At 43.8% G+C, this 6,000-nt stretch overlaps 1 long non-coding RNA gene across 1 annotated transcript; it reads right to left on the bottom strand.

Annotated features, from left to right (window-relative positions):
• Positions 1–824: 824 nt before the first annotated feature.
• Positions 825–3,696, bottom strand: LOC142602716 (uncharacterized). The gene is made up of 3 exons (XR_012836479.1): positions 3,532–3,696; positions 1,884–2,085; positions 825–1,725 (listed from the first exon to the last, which is right to left on the bottom strand). It is a non-coding gene; the product is annotated as an uncharacterized LOC142602716 (long non-coding RNA).
• Positions 3,697–6,000: the final 2,304 nt, after the last annotated feature.

Below are 6,000 nucleotides of genomic sequence, written 5' to 3'. Positions count from 1 at the left end.
AGCCTAACAAAGTAGCTCAATTTGGGAAGATTTGATGGACCATGCCACGATTATTGTAATACTTAAAAACACCTGAGGTGTTTCCTTACCTGTGCACCCCCTTTCACATGCCAAACCAAGCAGATGTAGGCAGGAAAAAATGTGGACGGTAGATGTGACCTCTGTGTCCGGGAGGAGAAGACACAGCCCCTGGGAACCAACCTTGCGCTCATTCAAAAGCTGCCAGCCCCATGCTGTTCTGGGCTGTGCACATCCAGTGATCCCCAAATAGGTAGGGAAAATCCTTCGTTGTCTTAGGACACATGGATCATCCTTGCAATGTTCACATCAAACCATGGGAGCTTGCCTGTCAAATCAATTTGTTGCAGTTGTGTTGCTTAAAAGAAATTGCTGTGTCTTTGCAAGCATGAAGAAGAAACGATAGTGCTCGTAGTGCAGTCAGTACTGGTGCAGCCACAGCTGGAATTCAGACATCCCTTTGTACACCCCAAATCTACTTAAAGAAAGGGAAATTCTTATTTCAGTTAAACATACATCTTGTAAAGTACAATTATAATTTTTCCATGAATCTACTTTTCATGGGTATATTTTCTGTTCCTGTTTTCTATCAGTCATCCCACTCTCCTACTATTGCTTATCTATTAGGCTGTGATTGCATTCCATATGTTTCTGCACTAAAAAGAGGGTAGAAGAAATGTACTACGCAGAACATGGATTTAGCCAGCATGGGGCTCGTGCAGGAACTGTCACGACAAAGGGTATGTCTGCGGAGCGGCTTGGTGAAAGACAGAGTGAACTGGCCTGCACGTGCCAGGAACACAGAATGTTTTGATTTTAGAGGAAAGCAACAAAGGACTGAAGAGTGATGAGCTGCAACTCTGGGTGAAAGAGGTGGCAGATGCTCTGGTGGGGTTTGGCACTGCCTGCACATCCTCACCCAGCCTGGCAGCAGCACGTTACTTTTCCGTAATACTCCCCATGAGCTGCACGTAGAGAAGACCATTTCCCCAGACTTCTGCAGTTCCGTCCTCCAGGCTGAAGGGTGAAAAGTGACCCCTCAGCTTCGCGGGACTCCCATGGACAAAGATGTTACTTGTTATAAAACTGCCAACCCTCTTTAAAAACCAAGCAAGGGCATTTAATGTCATATCTTCTTGGAGCTGTGAACTGAGCAGACTGACTGCAGTCTGCGTGAGAAGGCATTAGTTTTCTTTGACACCACTCTCCTGTGACCAACTTGCAGCCCCTTGTACTAAGGGATGGGGCAGAAAGGAGGAACCAATCTATTCCTACACACCTTAACATCATGAACGCTTTAATAAAGTTTCTCTTTTACTGGAGTGATTCATTCACTTCACTTATGTTATGATGTCTTCAACAGTAATAAAGCACTGTGTTTAAGTTTAATATATATTAAGTCTCTGGGATGGGCAAGGATCCCTACAGGCATCATTGCGTCCCATTCTTCAGGTAAGAGTTTCCAGCAGGGAGTTCAGCAGTTTCGGAGGGGATGGCTCTGTGATGAGGACAAGACGCGGCACAGCGCTGCTACGGGGCCGGCACAGACCCATCCGCACCAAAGGCTTCGCCCGGAGGGCGATGAGCCGCTTGACCACAACCATCCTCAGGCAGCAGGTGATGGGGCCAGAGAGGCTAGACCTCTTCTTCAGGTGCTCTGGCTCCTGCTGACTGCAACAGCTGCTGGTGGAGGCCGGTCTGTCCTGCCTGCAGAGAACACAAAAGGCTCTGCAGTTCCCTTCTTGATGTGGCTACGCAGGGGGTCATGGAGGCCTTGCTATGTAATTTCTTAAAAACCTTGCAGAAATGGCTCTGCTATGGAGAGCCCACTGCTGTCTGATTTTTTAAAAAAAACAAATCCTCACCTGAATCTTGAATCTTTGTAACAGTGGTCTCACGTCTCTAAATGTGGAGGTATTCAGCCAGGTTTGAGAGGAATTATAAAATCTGTTCTAGGTGTGTTTGTCGGAGGAGATGCTACCAGCAGATGGTGCAATATGCAGGTTGTGTTTCCTCCTGTCTCTGTTTCCAGAAGTGAGTTGCAGCTCTATGAGATGTTATTCCGACCTAAGAACAGAGATGGGGAGAGATTTTATTTTTATTTTATTTTAATTATGGCTTGCAATATAGCACCTGGCTTCTCATTTGAATTCCAGCCCATAACGCAAAACTGCACTGCCTCTGCTACTGGCGAAGCTGTGGAGCCATATGTTACATTAAACTGAGCAGCAGGCTGTGAGTTGTGAAAGAAAATATGCATAGACAGACAAAATATGGGGAAAAGACCCCTAATGATGCAATGAGAACACTTACACAACAGCACTTTTTTCTGCACTACAGAACTTAGCTTTCAAAGAGATTTGAGGAGAAATGTTCTGTTTCAGACCTGGTCACAGAACCATCTTGCCTTTGGCAGAATTTCACAGAAATACAGAACCACGTTTATATCATTATGAACTAATCTGCTTTACTTCTAAATTATGGGTGTAATTACTGTTATTTTCTTAGGCATAATAGATGCATGTGTAGCTATAGAAGTTCATACATCACAGCCAACTACGTTTTCTCCAAAGTTAAGAGAAAGACAAATGCGAGCTAAGGCTGCACGCTGCCTGCAGTATCAGGAGCGACACATCTCAAAACCAATACACGCTGCAGCACGGAGGAGCACATCATGGTTTGTGCATTGACAAGCTCATGGTCTGCGGCTCAGGCCTCCAAGCTGACTTTTGCCTTTTGGAAGCTGAAATGAAAAACAGCTCACTGCAGGCTTTACCATGGAGTTTACAGAACCATAGCAATTTCTAATTTATTATTTCCTGCTTTTCCTAAAGTCTGCACCTTTAAGGATGCCTACTGTAAAGCTTTTTAGACAAAAACCGGCCACACAGATCAAGCTTTTGGGCTAGGTTTTACATGGGAGAGACTGGAGCTGGAGTAACTCCCTGACTCCCTCCCGGGTGCCCTTCTCCTCTGGGTTGTTCCATGAAGCCTGCGATCCATGTCAGCATGATGCAGTGAAGAAGATCTCACTCCTGATATGAGACAGTAGCTCTGCTGCTGCCTCACCTGCTCAGTCTGACGTCAAATCACACAAACTCATCCTCTTGAGTTGCTAGAAACCAGGCAAAGCCCTGGAGAGGCACCTCTCCCAAAGGGACTGTGTTTCTACAGTGGTCAAACTGTTCCCACGTGCACCAGCGTAACAGTATCAAAGTCAAATAACGGGCTATGAAATGATTTGAGCTCCTCTGAAAGCAGATGTAGCTCATCAAGTAGGAATCATGTAGGGTTTGTGAAGGTTCCAGGCTGTTTGCTGTGGGAAAAGTCAGATTCTCTTTGCAGTGCAGTAAAGTGAGTCGGACAATTTCTTCTTGTTTTTCTGGTTGTGAATGAACCATGGATCACCAAACAATAAGAGCCCTAAATATTCATTTCTATTCCTTCTACTGAGGCCAGTTCTGTCTTGACATTTTATAGTCAGTATTCTCATTTTTGTGAATGATTTCTTACCTTTCCTGCCATAGGGCGTTTGACCAAGAATAGTATTCCTCAAGAACGAAATAGGTTTTGCTACTGTGAACTGTGGAGAGCTCAGCGTAGGGTACAGACCTTCCCTGGGTGATCCCTGTGGCTGGGGCCGGAAGGCTGCTGAAAGAGCACATTGTCTGCATACAATTTGCATAACATTCACAAAATTCACAGAATAATTCTGACAATATGGGAACCCTGACAGATTTATAGGCCTATCGCTGATATGGCTGCAGGGTTTGGAAGTTGCTATAATTTATTTAATTCAGCAACAGCTAGAGGTTGCGGAGGGTTTTTCCTGCAGGGGATAGTGCTCCATACTGGAGACTTCCTCCAAGAGTTCAGAAACCCCCCCTCTGGGGAATCTGCTCTTTCCAGGCATTTCATATGGTTAGTTTTGGCTATGTCTGTGGAGATTTCTAGTTTCCCAGTGCAGCTATTTTTATAACATATGGCTGTGAAGTCTATAGTATTAGACATAATTTAATCTCGCATGTTGGACTGTCTCAGGACCGTACATATGCAATTACCGCCTCTTGCACCTGCTCCCTCTTTGGCCTGTATTTGAAACACTCCTTTACTGTAAGAAGCTGAAGCTTCGGAGGCTTCTAGACAACAGTTCCTTTATTGAGCATGCTAAGTCGCCATAAATATTTAATTAGGTGTTGCTCTATTTTTGGAGAGATAAAAAAAATAAATTAAAAAAATCCCATTTCCTTACATTTAAACAGAACGTTTTCCTGCTGGAAAAAAATTCCTGCATTAACTAGTGGCAGGGAGCCATTTTTTAAGAAGGTGCGTAAAAATTTGAGAGGGAGAAAGGCTGGTAAAGAGGAGGTTTCAATAAGCTGAGGGTTCTTTCCTGTCAAAAACTCTTCTGGTCTCTGCAAAAATACTCTCTGTTAATATCTCCTTTCCCTGTTTCACTCAGTTACTGCACCTGAAAGTTAAACCACGAACCTGTACATGTTCACAAGCCTAACTCAAACCCAGAGCTAGGCCTTCTGAAGTCACTGATGGTGTTCCTAGGCACAAGTATACCTGGAGCTTACCTAAACACTTGTACATGTGGAATTAGATTCTCAGACTGTAAAATCCTTGGACATAAATAGTCTTTTATCATGTTTGTTAAAGCAGATCGCAAAACATGCACTTGACAGGGTAGACTTTAATTGAAATGCAATACCAATAAACAATAAACCTTGGTCATGTCATTTGACTTGAGAGCTGTCAGAACGCGCTGCCGTATCGAACACAAGCTTACCTGGAGCAACTGGACTCCTGCCCTTGGAATTTATTCCAGTGTGTTATCGATTCAAGGTCCAAACGCTTTGAGATTCCATCCTTCTCATTACACCACTCTGTTGCTACCATAGCCCTGACTGCCCAGCACCTTCCAGCTCTTGGTGAAGTGACTCCTCAACCGGCCACTCAAACTGGCAGCATAAATCAGACTTAATGAAACACATAATTAATCAACCAAGCGGTTATATGACTTCTGAGCACCACCCACCTGGGTAAGACTTCCTTACAGACGCCTGCTGTCGCACACAAAAGAACCTCTGTAGTCCTGAGCGTCTATTAACTGCAGTGAACTTAAGGCCACATTTGTCAGGCAGAGCTAAATGTCGTACTGCAGAGCTCAGGTCAGGAAATCCAGTGATTTCCAGTGGCAGCTCAGTATCTAGCCCTCCCACTAGCCACATAAATAAATCTTTAGGTCAATATATACCTTGAGAAGCTGAACTTTGGCTCCCTGGGTGATGGGCCTGTCTGTGTGCAGGCATACAAGGATATTTTACCCTGTGAGGGAAAGCAAAATATGTGTAGTAAGCATGTATATGACTGCCAGAGTATATATAATTTCTGCCATAACTCAAATGTATATGTAGGGATATTGATCTACAGTAATAACTAATTCATGTAGCAATGTAAAAAACATTCAAAAAGATTGCAAAGAACTTTTCAAAATAAAATTGCTTTAAAAACACTATTTAGACTAAGCGTTAGGCTTCCGATTTTGTTCTAGTCAAACATATTTTAGTCAGCGAAGTTATACATTGCTGTACAGGAAATGCAGGGGGGGAAAAAAAGTGTACATGAGTCATGAGGGAGGGGAGTAAAACACCCATGAATGTGGATAGGACACTATCAGCGCTAATAGCTTTTGGGAAATGGTGTGGATCTGTGGCAACCGTGCGTGATTGGGTGGTTGTTCACTTTGCTTTAGCATTTAACACTTGTGGAAGGCAGCAGGAGCTTGTCCCGGGGTCCTTCAGCTCAAATTTGGGGGTAACTCTGCCCAAGGTGAAAGGATGCTAAAGCCTACATCTTGGCATGGCTTAAAGTCAGTTAGGAAACTAATCCTATAAAATATCTTACTGAATAACTTAGAAAAGTTTTACAAAAGTTTTCCAGTGGAATCATGGATGTAACTGCAATAAACAACTG

Source organism: Balearica regulorum, chromosome 8 (genome assembly GCF_011004875.1).
Source record: "Balearica regulorum gibbericeps isolate bBalReg1 chromosome 8, bBalReg1.pri, whole genome shotgun sequence".
NCBI classification, from domain to species: Eukaryota; Metazoa; Chordata; class Aves; order Gruiformes; family Gruidae; genus Balearica; species Balearica regulorum.
Note: the sequence above shows the minus strand (reverse complement) of the source record. Positions and strands in the feature narration are given on the sequence as shown.